This window comes from Suncus etruscus, chromosome 7 (genome assembly GCF_024139225.1).
Source record: "Suncus etruscus isolate mSunEtr1 chromosome 7, mSunEtr1.pri.cur, whole genome shotgun sequence".
Taxonomy (NCBI): domain Eukaryota; kingdom Metazoa; phylum Chordata; class Mammalia; order Eulipotyphla; family Soricidae; genus Suncus; species Suncus etruscus.
In genome coordinates this window covers 45,314,590-45,329,538 of record NC_064854.1, presented here as the reverse complement: position 1 = coordinate 45,329,538, position 14,949 = coordinate 45,314,590, and the positions used below count along the sequence as shown (strand labels likewise).

Below are 14,949 nucleotides of genomic sequence, written 5' to 3'. Positions count from 1 at the left end.
AGCAAAAGGTAAAGAGCTAGAAGAGAAGCAGGGGTAAACTGCTTGATAAAGGAAGCATAGCAGAGAAGTAGGAGAGAGGTCTAGCGAGAGACTGATGGTGATCAGGGCCATTGAATAAAAGCAAGCTGACTCCAATGAAACTTTAACTGACTGCTTGTGAATTATTTTTTTGCTACTACCCTTCATCAGACCCATGGGCCTAAGGGCTTAGAAACATGGTGCCTGGGGTGGCCTCACCCAACATGTGGACTTTAGACTTTATACTCTTTATATTCTATATTTTTAATCTACAAAAATCTACTTAGGCCAGAGCGATCATGCAGTGGTTAGGGCTTTGCCCCTTGCACAGGTCAACCCAGGTTTGATTCCCCAGAAACTCAAATGGTTCCCCAAGTTTTCCAGGAGTGACCTCTGAATGGAGAACCAGAAATAAAGCCTGAGCACAGCTGGGTATGGTCCAAAAATAAAAAACAATCTACTCCTTTTATAACTTTGACTATTTTAAAATAATTTTATTTAAACAGTGGTTACAAGGTTGTTCATAATGTAGATGTTGTTTTTCACAATTACAGTTGTTAATGGTTGAGTTTCAGTCCTACAATATATAGTATCTTTACATCATTACAGTACACAATATCTTTATAACCACCAATTCATTCAATTAATATCACTAAGCACTTACTTCGTGCCAGTAACTTCTAGCACCTGGCCACAGACAAAAATGGCAAAATTCTGGTCTCTGGACTTAAGTTCATATTCTGAAATATGAACTTGACTTATACTATTTTAAAAAATGTGTGTCCTGATGAATTTGTAAAATAAACATATTAATCGCATTATTTTGAAATAATGTCAGGGAAGATAGTACAAAGTGATAGAGCATATGCCTACTATATACTATATATAGGATCCTATATTCTATCCCCCAGTATCACCAAGAATTTAGTATCTCTGTGAGTGGTCCCTGTAAAGCTAAAATAACATTTCAATATGAAAATAAATAAGATGTCCCAACTACAAGAGGTAGGATAAAATACTGGGATAGACAGGACAGAAAGGAAGCTACTTGCCTGTTTATCACATTACTGTGATAGCAATGGCAACAACCCAGATTCAAATTCAAACTTTTGTTTAGATTACATGTGTGCTTGTACTAGACAGCAATGTAACATAAATTTCTTTGCTTCAGAAACAAACAGTTTTAAAAAATATCAATAGGTCTTTATTTCCTAATAAGTTCAACAATCACCTAAGGAGATAGTCAAAGGAGTACTGAGAAAATGGACAAACACTGGAAACCTCTGTTGGAGAGGGATGTGGAGAAAAAGGAACCATCATTTACAGTTGGTGAGAATGTCATATGGGCTCACCTTTTGAAATCCCTCCAAATAGTAAGAACAGTGTTCCCATATGACCCAGCAACTCCACTTTTTGGCATCAAATTAATTTTGAAGGGCCTGAGTGAAAGTACAGCAGGTATAGCACTTGCCCTTATAATATGACTGAGGCTCAATCCCTGGCACTCAGTCTTCAAGGAGTGATCCCTGAGCAGAGTCAGGAGTAAACCCTGAGTACTACCACATATGGCACAAAAACAAACACACAAACAAAAATAAATACCTAAAAATAAAAAACAAATACTGATTTGAAAATATATACATGCATGTATATGTCACTGTAGAACCAAGAGAAACCCCTGAGCACCTTGGGTGTGGTCCAAACACCAAAAATTTATTTATTTATTTATTTAATAAGGGAGAGGACAAATATTGGATGATCTCACTAATCTATGGAATAGAAAGACACAAAATAAGGGAATAGATAATGTCAAACAATGACAAACACTTGGCCTTAGATTATAAAATCTCAGACTACGAAGGTGGGGGATAAAAAGATGCACTAAAGATAACATAGCGACAGTGATGGAGAGTCTTAGGCAATTTTAATTTGGATATTATGAGGTGCAGTAACTTAATACCTTAATCATTGCACTATTGTAGCCATGTTACCTAAAATATAAATTTAAAATAATCATGAAAGAGTGCCTGGACAATAAATTTGGGTTAAATTTTAAAAATTTTATTTCAATTGTTATAGCCTTAGTTTGTGCTGATTTTAAAAATGCTTGAAAATAGTGACAACTTTCCTGTGTCATTAGTTGTAATTGTCTAAACATCATTTTTTCTTTGTCTTCCACAATACTGTGAAAATTCAAACTAGTATGTTATAATTGTTATAAACTCTTAATTAGCAAAGTGTTAACTTAGTTAGTTTATGCCATCCTGACCTGTAAATACCCAAATAGTTACCTAGGGTAACAAACAAGCTACATGAAATGATAAATCAGTCAGGAGAAAAGACTAAGAAGCTAAAGGTAGTTCTGTTCAAATATTATTATAAGCATATAATAACTGTAAATTGCTCTGGTAATGTCTAAAAATTGTTCATCAAAGATTATGTAAAAAAAAATAATAATAATACTTTGGGGCCGGAGAGATAGCATGGAGGTAAAGCGTTTGCCTCTCATGCAGAAGGACGGTGGTTCGAATCCCGGCATCCCATATGGTCCCCTGAGCCTGCCAGGAGCGATTTCTGAGCATAGAGCCAGGAGTAACCCCTGAGCGCTGCCAGGCGTGACCCAAAAACAAAAATAATAATAATAATAATAATAATAATAATTTGAATAAATGTTATACATATTCTGGTATTACTTGCCATAAATTTAAGATCTGATTTCACTTTATAAAAAATGAATTCAAATATATTTATTACCTAATTTAAAAACTGCAAATATTTATCAAGTAGTGGACATGACGACTGATACTCTAGACTAGCAATAAGATTTACTGAATAATCAACTACACATCGCCCTAAAAATTACGAAGAAACAACAAATAATGTGGAATGAATGTCATGAGATGCTGGTTTGTTCAATTCATAAAATGTTAGGATAACTTTGATGGCAGAAAAACAATCGTGTAACAAGAATGTTTCTACAGAGAAATAAAGATGAGTTTTTGCCTTTCTGACACAGGAGAGTAGTGGCATCAGTTCAATAACGACACATACTTCTATGCAAGTTCATGTGTTCATTCTCACTTATTCTAAGTTAAATGCATGCCTGGCCAATTCTAGTAAATGCAGCTGAAGGCACTCATGCAGAAAAGAAAACACATTGCTTAACTATAATTTAGCTTGGAAGCAAAGCACAGAAGAGGCTACCTATGCTGTATGGTAAAGCAGGGGGACTGAAATAAACTGGAGAGCTAGTACAGCCAGTAAGGAACTTACCTTGTACAGTCACTATGGGTTCAAAGCTCAACAGGAAGGAAGGAAGGAAGGAAGGAAGGAAGGAAGGAAGGAAGGAAGGAAGGAAGGAAGGAAGGAAGGAAGGAAGGAAGGAAGGAAGGGAGGGAGGGAGGGAGGGAGGGAGGGAGGGAGGGAGGGAGGGAGGGAGGGAGGGAGGGAGGGAGGGAGGGAGGGAGGGAGGGCAGGAAGGAGGGCAGGAAAGGGGAGGGGAGGGGAGGGAAGGGGAGGGGAGGGAAGGGAAGGGAAGGAAAGGGAAGGGGAGGGGAGGGGAGGGAAGGGGAGGGGAGGGAAGGGGAGGGAAGGGGAGGGGAGGGGAGGGGAGGGGAGGGACAGAGCCAAATAAGGAAGGAAGGAAGGAAGGAAGGAAGGAAGGAAGGAAGGAAGGAAGGAAGGAAGGAAGGAAGGGAGGGAGGGAGGGAGGGAGGGAGGGAGGGAGGGAGGGAGGGCATGAAGGAGGGCAGGGAAGGGGAGGGGAGGGAAGGGGAGGGGAGGGGAGGGGAGGGAAGGGAAGGGAAGGGAAGGGAAGGGAAGGGAAGGGAAGGAAAGGGAAGGGGAGGGGAGGGGAGGGAAGGGGAGGGGAGGGAAGGGGAGGGAAGGGGAGGGGAGGGGAGGGACAGAGCCAAATAAGGAAGGAAGGAAGGAAGGAAGGAAGGAAGGAAGGAAGGAAGGAAGGAAGGAAGGAAGGAAGGAAGGAAGGAAGGAAGGGGAAGGAAGAAAGGAAGGAAGGAAAGGCAGGGCAGGGCAGGGCAGGGCAGGGCAGGGAAGGGAAGGGAAGGGAAGGGGAAGGGAAGGGAAGGGAAGGGAAGGGAAGGGAAGGGAAGGGAAGGGAAGGGAAGGGAAGGGAAGGGAAGGGAAGGGAAGGGAAGGGAAGGGAAGGGAAGGGAAGGGAAGGGAAGGGAAGGGAAGGACAGAGCCAAATAAGGAAGGAAGGAAGGAAGGAAGGAAGGAAGGAAGGAAGGAAGGAAGGAAGGAAGGAAGGAAGGAAGGAAGGAAGGAAGGGCAAGGAAGGGAAGGGAAGGGAAGGGAAGGGAAGGGAAGGGAAGGGAAGGGAAGAGAAGGGAAGGGAAGGACAGAGCCAAATACTCAAAGTATGGAGTCAATGACACTAAAATCATGAGACCCAAACTTAAAAAGGTGCCTGTCAAGAAAGCAAAGTTGGGAACCACTGATGGGAAGGAATCTAGGAACACTGGTGGAGGGAGGTTGACACTGGTAGTGGATTTGGTGCTGGAACATTCTATGTCTAAAAGTAACTCTAAGTAACTGTAAATCAGGGTGCTTTAATTAAAAAAAAATAGGGATTCAGAAAATCTATTTTCTCTCATTAAGTAGGATTTTTTGTTGCTGTTATTTTAATAACAGCTTCTTTCACCTTAATGAAACTTTTTGTTTGATGCCATCCTGTTGGAATAACCAGTTTTCATTCTATTCAGAATAATTCTTTTTTTTTTTTTTTTTAACCTGGGAGACATGTTGGCCGACTCTTCTTTGCTGGTGTTTGTCACTCATTGGATTGAAGCATTTTTGGACTGAAGCACCTTTTGAATTGGTCCCTTTCCCTACCTGTTCTCCACCCTCAGGACTCAGGAAGGAACTGTGGTTTTGGTTTTCCACAACTAAGCATTTTACCTGCTAGTCTTAGTGCTAGCAGAAAGCTTGTAGTGGAATTTTCCTGAACCTATACCATTCCCTTCAACTTTGTGTGAATCATTTCCTCTGTGTGTGTTTCCTCCCAGATCTTCGTTTTCTCAATCCCTTGGGATTGGGCCATGAGGCTTCCGCTTCACCATTCCATTCATTTATTTTTGCTTTTGTTATTATTGGTACTAGAATCAAATCCTCAGAGATATCACAAAGCAAATACCATATGATACATTTTTATTGATCATGTGATCCATTTTTAATCTCATTTCTAGTAAGATGATGGAGATAATGAACTGACAGAACAGTCAGTATTGAATTCAAGAAAAACTTAGCAACATAGAAAGTAAAACTAGAAGGACTAGTTGACTGAGAGGAAAAGAAAAGATCAAGTAGAGGTTACGACACTACAGTCACTGGCCTGCACTATATATTCATTTAATTCCCGAAAGAGAGGCATGGATATACTGGTTTTGCAGCTCTGAGGAGTCTAGGGGGGTGGGTAAGTCCCCCACTTTATTGAAGCCTAGGTAGCTGCACACACACCCTACAACAACAACCACACCAATGACCTAGTTTTACCATATCCACTAATATTTGCAAAGATACAAAAATTTCAGGTATGCCAGTTTGGGGGCTGAGATTTCCAGGGACTTTTTGGAATCAAGGAAGGCAGCCTTTCCCCCACGTCACCACATTTCACCTCAGACCTATGTATTTCCAGAAGTCCCGGCAGCCACACCCATGACCCACAGCTGCTGCCATGTCAGTTCATCGGCCCAACTTCACGGATCCTCAAAGTCTTGGACCACAAGGCCGCATACATGACTCCACAACACCTTCATACTTTTTCAACACTGGCATCCCAGGAGGAATACAACAAATTAGATGTGAAATTATCATAGAAGCCTTAACACAAAAAACCAACAATAGAATGCTCAATTAACAACAAACAGCTTAGTAAGACATCAATGGCTTAATGACCCCATTACAAGAAATGACAATTTTCACAAATTTTCTTTTAATGAAGTTTTTCTATAATTCCATTACATTTGGTCATAGCAGCAATATTAAGTAATATCTTGGAGGATAATGGGAAACTGGGGACAATAGTGGAGGTAATGTTACACTGGTGATGGAATTGTGTTCTGGAATACCAGAAATACCTGTATTATGAGCAACTCTGTAAACCACGGTGTTTAAATTTAAAAAAATTTATGAAAGAGGGAAGGTACATGCAGGCAGAGTGAAGAATTTAAACCCTAAACTCAGAAGACTAGCTCAAATAAGAAAAAGAATGCAATGACAAGTGACAAGTTAAAACCCACATTGAAATTAAGACAAGAGATGAAGGCAAGATGGTGTGATTATTCCTATGGTGATGACAGTGAAGATAGTAAAATACACATATATTTGAGAAGCATTTCATTGTTAATATCAATAAGATTCACTATCAGGCTGATAGGAGGAAAAAAGGGAAAAATGCTAAGGATGCTTCCCAAATTTTTCACAGGGCCAAAATTCTCAACAGTAATACAAATGACTGAAATAAAGTGGAGATGAACAAAATTTCAGAAGAAATATAGAAAATACTGTTAGGGGCCCGGAGAGATAGCACAGCGGCGTTTGCCTTGCAAGCAGCTAATCCAGGACCAAAGGTGATTGGTTCGAATCCCGGTGTCCCATATGGTTCCCCGTGCCTGCCAGGAGCTATTTCTGAGCAGACAGCCAGGAGTAACCCCTGAGCACCGCCGAGTGTGGCCCAAAAACCAAAAAAAAAAAAAAAAGAAAAAGAAAATACTGTTAGGACTGGCCTTGCACACAGCCAACCCAGGTTTGATCCTTGGTACCACATATGGTCCCCTAAACTCTACTAGCAGTGATCCCTGGGCAGAAAGCCAAGGGTAAGTTTAAAAAAACAAAAGCCACAAAAAATGTGGCTTTCAAATGTGTGTGCTGAGGGCCAGAGAGATAGCATGGAGGTAGGGCAATTGCCTTGCATGCAGAAGGACAGTGGTTTGAATCCCAGCATCCCATATGATCCCCCAAGCCTGTCAGGAGCGATTTCTGAGTGTAGAGCCAGTGGGTCAGAGATGAAATCACAGAGGAAATCAAAAAATTCGTGGAAACAAATGACAATGAAGACACAAATTATCAGAATTTATGGGACACAGCAAAAGCAGTACTAAGAGGAAAAATTATAGCTTTGCAAGCACACATCAGAAAGAAGGGGCCTACATAATTAGCTTAATAACATAGCTTATAAAATTAGAAATGATCAACAAAAGGAACCAAAGTTAGGTAGGCAGAAGGAAATAACAAAGCTTAGAGCAGAAATCAATGAAGTGGAAATCCAAAAAACATTTTAAAAGATCAACAAAAGCAAAAGTTGGTTCTTTGAAAAAATAAACAAGATTGATAAACCACTAGTCAATCTCACAAAGGGAGAGAAAGTGAAAGTGGAAGGACAGCTCACAATACGAAGCACACCACAAAAAGTGGTGAGTGCACTTAGAAAAATAACTACACTAGCAACTATCGTGATAATGTTAATGAGTGAGAGAAGTAGAATGCCTGTCTCAAATACAGGCAAGGGATTGGGGGAGGAAAGAAATGGGGGCATTGATGATGGGAATGTTGCACTGGTGAAGGGGGGGTGTTCTTTTTCTGACTGAAACCCAACTACAATCATGTCTATAATCATGGTGCTTAAATTAAAATAATGAATTAATTAGTTTTAAAAGAGCTACATGTGTTTTAAATCTTCACACCAGACACCATAAACTTACTCAATGCTCAATGTCAATTTATTTCTCGTTAAGAATGAGGAAAAGAAAGGAATGCCAAAATTTTAATCAATGGGGCTGGAGTGATCACACAGCAGTAGGGCATTTGACTTGCATGCTGCTGATCCGGGAAGGACCGCAGTTCGATCCCCCAGAGTCCCCTATGGTCCCCCAAGCCAGGAGCAATTTCTGAGTGCATAACCAGGAGTAACCCTTAAGCGTCACAATATGTGGTCCAAAAACCAAAAACAAAATTTCAATCACTGAATTCTTATAAAATCTTTTTATCTGACCCAATAGATAAAATAAGGTGTTCTGCCAAATAATTTGAATCAACTAGTAGCCAGAACTATTTCTGGAACATTAATTCACAAACCTGGTGAAGAAAATATAAACTACCATCATTAAGTAGGTGATTAAAACATGCCAGCATGGGAGCCAGAACAATAGCACAATAGCACAGCAGGTAGGGCATTTGCCTGGAACAGTACCCACCCAGGTTCAATCCCTGACATCCCATATGGTCTCTTAAGCCTGCCAGAAGTGATTTTGAGCACAGAGCCAGAAATTCCTGAGCACCACCGGGTGTGACCCAAAAACAAATATATATATATGCCAGAATTTACTCCTGGAAATGTGCCAAGCACACTGCTAATATCTCTAGCAAAGACACATGGCATCAATGCAGAAAATTAAGCTAATTAACAAATTAAGTTAAAGTTTGAAAAGATCAGTCACTAAAAGAAGGGGAAGTTATTATCATTTTATATGTACAACAAGAGAACTACATTTGACCTAAACTTTGATATATGTAGGATATCTCCTCTTTATCAAAAGCTACCTGACAAAAAGAATATGCCTTTTTTTCCTTTTTTTTTTTTTTTTTGCATTTATGTCACCCGTAAGCGGTGCTCAGGAGCTACTTATAGTTCATTCCCAGCAATGCTAAAGAAACCCTGAGGTATCAGGGATCTAAACAGGCATAAAACACATGCACATTAGCCCTCTGAGCTACTTCTCCACACATCCCACTATGTCTTTTTAGTTTAAATTCAGCTCAGCTGCTGTTTGCTCTTTTGATCTATAATTCCATTTTTCATAAATGCATAGTTATAAAAACATCATCACTTCCAAAATTCCCTTAAGGTACTTCTACAAAGTTAATTCCTCTCTATATACCTGGACCCTGCTTTTACATATATACACTGTACTAATAGTACAGTATATACAGTACTATAGTACCTAAAGTACCAGGGTCAATAGTCACAGACTAGTACATATCACTGGCCAGAGCCAAAAGCCATAGTCTATTTGCCTTTGGTTATAACATGTCTGAATGAAGTAGCCTTTTCATCTCACTATCTACTCATTGATCATTCAGTGACTCACAATCCATTCTCAGAGAGCAAGTTCTCAGAAGGAACTTCCAGAAAGACAATCTAACCAGTGCATGTCATGAAGAACTAAGAATATTGCCACTCCTAGCTAATTTCCTGGACACTTGGAGAATTCTATCATGCTGCCCACTTGCTCTCCTGTAACACTTAATCGAATATATCCTCAGAGAGAGCATTCTTATCACCTAGATTCCTAACTGTTTCTTTAGTCTGGGTCTTTTTCCTCTTTCTAAAATTTCCACAGGTTGGGAAAATCCCTAAACTACTATAATTCTCACTAGTAGACCAGGCTTAGGTGTTAATATATCAATAACAGCAAAGGCAAATAATAAAAATGAGTGGTTTTAGGCTGGGGAAGGAAGATTCAAGATGAGTTAATGAGCTATTGAGTTATTGAGACAGCAAATAAGTGTCAAAAAAAATCATGGAGTAGCTCAAAGGATCAGCTACATAAAGGTCTCACCTGGGTCAAATCTGTAACAATTCCAGTATCACGTAAATAATTCTAACCCTCTAAGTAAAATCATTTTTAGGGGATAGAGAGAGAACTCAAATAGCATGTGAAAGGCTCTAAATTAAATCCCCAGGATTTTATCACACACACACACACACACACACACACACACACACACACACACACATTTAGGGGATAGAGAGAGAACTCAAATAGCATGTGAAAGGCTCTAAATTAAATCCCCAGGATTTTATCACACACACACACACACACACACACACACACACACACACACACACACACACACACACACACACCATCCCCTGCTCCAGCCCTGCAGGGGACTCTAGTGGTTCCAGAGTGCTACCAGAGAGATAGTACAGCAGTAAGCTACTTGCCATATATGCAGACAGCCCAAAGTTTGATCCCAGGCAAAGCATATGGTCACCAAAGCTCCACCAGTAGCTGAGCTCACACCAGTTTTGAATATGACCCCAAAAAAGAAAACAAAAAATCAAAACCTAAGTTTTTTTTTTATTGAGACCACTGTGAATTATAAGCCCTAAGTTTTTTTTTTTTAATTGAGACCACTGTGAATTATAAGCCCGTCATAGTTGGATTTCAAGCATAGTAACAGTGAATTAGGGCCATCCCCATGACCAGTGATGACCTCCTTCCACCAAAGTTCCCAGTGTGTATCCCATACCTCCACCCTTAGTCCCCTGGCCTGCCAGTGTAATAGGTCCATTTTAAGTTTAGATTGTTATATTTTGGGTCTCTTGATTCTTCTGTCATTGACTTTCACTTGGGTATTTAGTTCTGATCTTGTTTTCTTCATTTTTTACTAACAATGCACCTGAGACCATTTGGCCTCTGGGCCCCATCCTCTCTCATTTTTTTCTTTTCCCAATTTATAGAAAAATGAAGAAATATGAGGTAAAGCAATGTAATTCATATACCAAGGTTCTATGAAAAAAGATGGGAGCTCCTATCTAGAACATACAAATAGAATTTTAGAAAAGGGGGTAGAAATTTGTTTTGTTTTGTTTTGCATAGGCATAATCAATGGCATAATGTTGGTCTAAAAAAAGCAGGGCGTCTCTATCCATGAAGTGATGCTCAGGGGTTATCCTAGCTATGTGCTCAGAAATTGCTCCCGACTTGGGAGACCATATGGGACGCCGGGGATTGAACCTAGGTCCATCCTGGGTCAGCCGTATTCAAGGCAAACACCCTACAGCTGTGCTATCATTCCAGCCCCAATTCTCCCTGTTTTAGGCCAAAAGTTTTTCCTTTCTATTTTCCACACCTTTGGGTGTGCCTATGCCAAAAACAAAAACAAAAACAACCTGCCACACACACAGACACACACACAGACACACACACACCCTTTTTTCCTTTTGGTTCTTTTTTTTTTATCTATGTTTGAAATAGAGGTTCCAGAGGTGTTGCTCCTAGCAGTGCTCAAAAACAGGCTCTCTCTCCTCTCTCCTCCTCTCTCTCCTCTCCCCTCTCTTCTCCTCTCTTCCCCTCTTCTCTCCTCTCTTCCCCTCTCCTCTTCTCGCTTCCTTTCTTCTCTCCTCTCTTCCCCTCTTTTCTCTCCCCTCTTCTCCCTACCTCTTCCCTCCCCTCCCCTCCTAAAGAGAAGAAAAGAAAGAAAAAAGTTAAATAGGGGGGTAATTAAATAGGGGCTCCAGCCTTTTCCATAGAATCTTGGGACATGAGTACTTTGTTTTACCACATATTTCTGCGTTTTTCTATAAAAGTAAGAAAAAGAAAAAGAAAAAGAGGGGCCGGTGAAGTAAGGTGTCTGCCTTGCAAGCGCTAGCCAAGGAAGGACCATGGTTCGATCCCCCAGTGTCCCATATGGTCCCCCCAAGCCAGGGGCAATTTCTGAGCACTTAGCCAGGAGTAACCCCTGAGCATCAAACAGGTGTCCCCCCTCCCAAAAAAAAGAAAGTAAAAGAAAAAGAAAGGCAAAAAAAAGAAAAGAAAAGGAAAGAAAAGAAAAGAAAAGAAAAGAAAAGAAAAGAAAAGAAAAGAAAAGAAAAGAAAAGAAAAGAAAAGAAAAGAAAAGAAAAGAAGGGGCCGGGCGGTGGCGCTGGAGGTAAGGTGCCTGCCTTGCCTGCGCTAACCTAGGACGGACCGCGGTTCGATCCCCCGGCGTCCCATATGGTCCCCCAAGAAGCCAGGAGCAACTTCTGAGCGCATAGCCAGGAGTAACCCCTGAGCGTCACAGGGTGTGGCCCAAAAAAACCAAAAAAAAAAAAAAAAAAAAAAAAAAAAAAGAAAAGAAAGGCTCTGGCCAGGGGCCAAGTAGTCTCAGATGCATTGGTGGGAAAAAACTAAGGACAGAACTAAATATCCAAGATAGTCAGTGACAATTGAATCAAGAGACCTAAACTTTAACAATTTAAACTTAAATGGCCCTGTTATAATGGCAGGCCAGGGGCAAAGGGTGGTGGTATAGGATAGACTCTACATTCATTGGCGGAGGGAGGGTGACATGGTGGTGGGATTGGCCCTGACTCACTGTATATCAGATTTCAACTATGAAGGACTTTATAACTCACAATGGTTTCAATAAAATAAAATTTATTAAAAAAAAAAAAGAGGGGCTGGAGAGATAGTATGGAGGTAAGGCATTTGCCTTGCATGCAGAAGGACAGTGGTTCGAATCCTGGCATCCCATATCGTCCCCTGAGCCTGCCAGGAGTGATTTCTGAGCATAGAGCCAGAAGTAACCCCTGAGCACCGCAGGGTGTGACCCAAAAACCAAAAAAAAAAGAAAGGAAGGAAGGAAGGAAGGAAGGAAGGAAGGAAGGAAGGAAGGAAGGAAGGAAGGAAGGAAGGAAGGAAGGAAGGAAGGAGGGAGGGAGGGAGGGAGGGAGGGAGGGAGGGAGGGAGGGAGGAAGGAAGGAAAGAAAGAAAGAAAGAAAGAAAGAAAGAAAGAAAGAAAGAAAGAAAGAAAGAAAGAAAGAAAGAAAGAAAGAAAGAAAGAAAGAAAGAAAGAAAGAAAGAAAGAAAGAAAGAAAGAAAGAAAGAAAGAGAGAGTAAGAAAGAATGAAGAAAGAAAGGAAGAGAAAGAAAGAAAGAAAGAAAGAAAGAGAAGAAACAAAGAAAGAAAGAAAGAAAGAAAAAGAAAGAAAGAAAGAAAGAAAGCAAGAAAGAAGAGAAAGAAAGAAAGAAAGAAAGAAAGAAAGAAAGAAAGAAAGAAAGAAAGAAAGAAAGAAAGAAAGAAAGAAAGAAAGAAAGAAAGAAAGATAAAGAAGAGAGCAGTGATGGTGCCAGAGAGATAGTACAGCGGTAGTGCCTTGCACGTAGCTTATTTGAACAAACAGTGGTTCGAATCCCAGCATCTCATATAGTCCCCCATGCTCCCCCATGCCTGCCAGGAGCGGCTTCTGAGCACAGAGCCAGGAGTAACCCTGAACGCCACCAAGTGTGACCAAAAAAAAAAAAAAAAAGGAAAGAAAAGAAAAAAGTGGGGGGCGGAGAAATAGCATGGAGGTAAGGCATTTGCCTTTCATGCAGGAGATCATCAGTTCGAATCCCAGCGTCCCATATGGTCCCCATGCCTGCCAGGAGCAATTTCTGAGCCTGGAGCCAGGAATAACCCCTGAGCACTGCCAGGTGTGACCCAAAAACCACAAAAAAAAAAAAAAAAAAAAAAGGAAGAAAGAAAAAAATTAAAAAAAAAATAAGAAAAAGGGCAGGGGAGAGAAGTTCAGGAAAAGGAGGAGGAGGAGGAGGAGGAGAAGGAGGAGGAGGAAGAAGAGAAGGAAGAGAAGGAGGAGGAGGAGGAGAAGAAGAAGGAAGAAGAAGAAGGAAGAAGGAAGAAGAAGGAGGAGGAGGAGGAGGAGACTTTTCCACACTAGAAAATAAAGACATAAATGAGAAAAAAATAGAAAAGTTTTACTTTAAGGGCCCGGAGAGATAGCACAGCGGCGTTTGCCTTGCAAGCAGCCGATCCAGGACCAAAGGTGGTTGGTTCGAATCCCGGTGTCCCATATGGTCCCCATGCCTGCCAGGAGTTATTTCTGAGCAGACAGCCAGGAGTAACCCCTGAGCACCGCCGGGTGTGGCCCAAAAACCAAAAAAAAAAAGAAAGAAAAAAGAAAAGTTTTACTTTAGAACCATCATAGTAATTATGAAGCAAGTTCAAACCATAAATAGATGCTAACTCTATGAAGGGAAAAAAATACAAAGAACAGATATTTACATAGTCTCAACGTATCTTCTTGCAGACACTTTGGAGAAAACAACATAGTTGGTCTGATGGCCAAAAAAATCACAAGGGGGACCAGATGGTCGATGCAAGCCTCCTTTGTGAGAGCTGAAAAAGGTATATAGTGTGAGGCTAGAGAAGAATAGCCAAAACCCATCACAAAAAGGCCTAATGTAGTAACATCACATAAAATAATGTTGCATTCTCTAAAATGATAAAGAATAAAAAAATAATGTCAGGGCAGCAGGTAGGTTGCTTACCTTGTATGTGACAAACCCAATTCCATCCCCAGCCCTACACATGGTCCCTTGAGCACTTTTAGAAGTGATTCCCATGCTTGCTTCGGCAGCACATATACTAAAATTGGAATGATACAGAGAAGATTAGCATGGCCCCTGCGCAAGGATGACACACAAATTCGTGAAGTGTTCCATATTTAAAAAAAAGAAGTGATTCCCTATCCAAAGAGCCAAGAGTAAGTCCTGAGCACAGGTAGATATGATACAAGCACCAAAAAAGAAATCTAAACAAAAGATCAGTAATGCCATAAAAGATGAAGAAAGGCTAACTATTCTAGAGTAAGAGAAACTAAAGCATTATGACAACTACATGCAAACATATTATCCTAAAAATGAATATTAGCCTAAAGACAAAAATTGCAAGAAAGAATATCATTGGAATAATCAACAAAATTTTGTAGATATATATATCTATATTTATCTAAATATATATATTTAGATATATATAGATATATATAATATATATCTAATTAGATATATATATATAATATACTAAAATTCCAGCTGGAGAGATAATAGAACAGATTGAGCACTTGCCTTGAATGTGACCAACCTGAGTTGGATCCCCAGCACCCCATACAGTCCCCCAGTCCTGACAGAAGTCCTGAGCATTGCTGAATGTGAGCCCTCCACAAAAAACTATATGTAAATATTAAATTTCCTAAGTTTAGGCACAATAGTTACAAATGAGAAAGCTGTGCTTTTAGGAAACACTTTAAAGTATTAAGTAAAGGAGCACTAGGGATACAGCCTTATCTCATGGTTTAGAAAAAATGTGTAGATAGATAATAAAGGATTTATAAAGGTAATATGGCAAAATGTTCTTTAACTATTC

The 14,949-nt window shown here is 40.3% G+C and overlaps 1 protein-coding gene and 1 non-coding gene across 2 annotated transcripts in view; one reads left to right on the top strand and one right to left on the bottom strand.

Annotated features, from left to right (window-relative positions):
* Positions 1-14,949, bottom strand: part of SMYD3 (SET and MYND domain containing 3) — an 834,473-nt gene that overhangs the window by 762,473 nt on the left and 57,051 nt on the right. The window lies entirely within an intron of this gene.
* Positions 14,149-14,255, top strand: LOC126015111 (U6 spliceosomal RNA). The gene has a single exon (XR_007498006.1). It is a non-coding gene; the product is annotated as a U6 spliceosomal RNA (small nuclear RNA).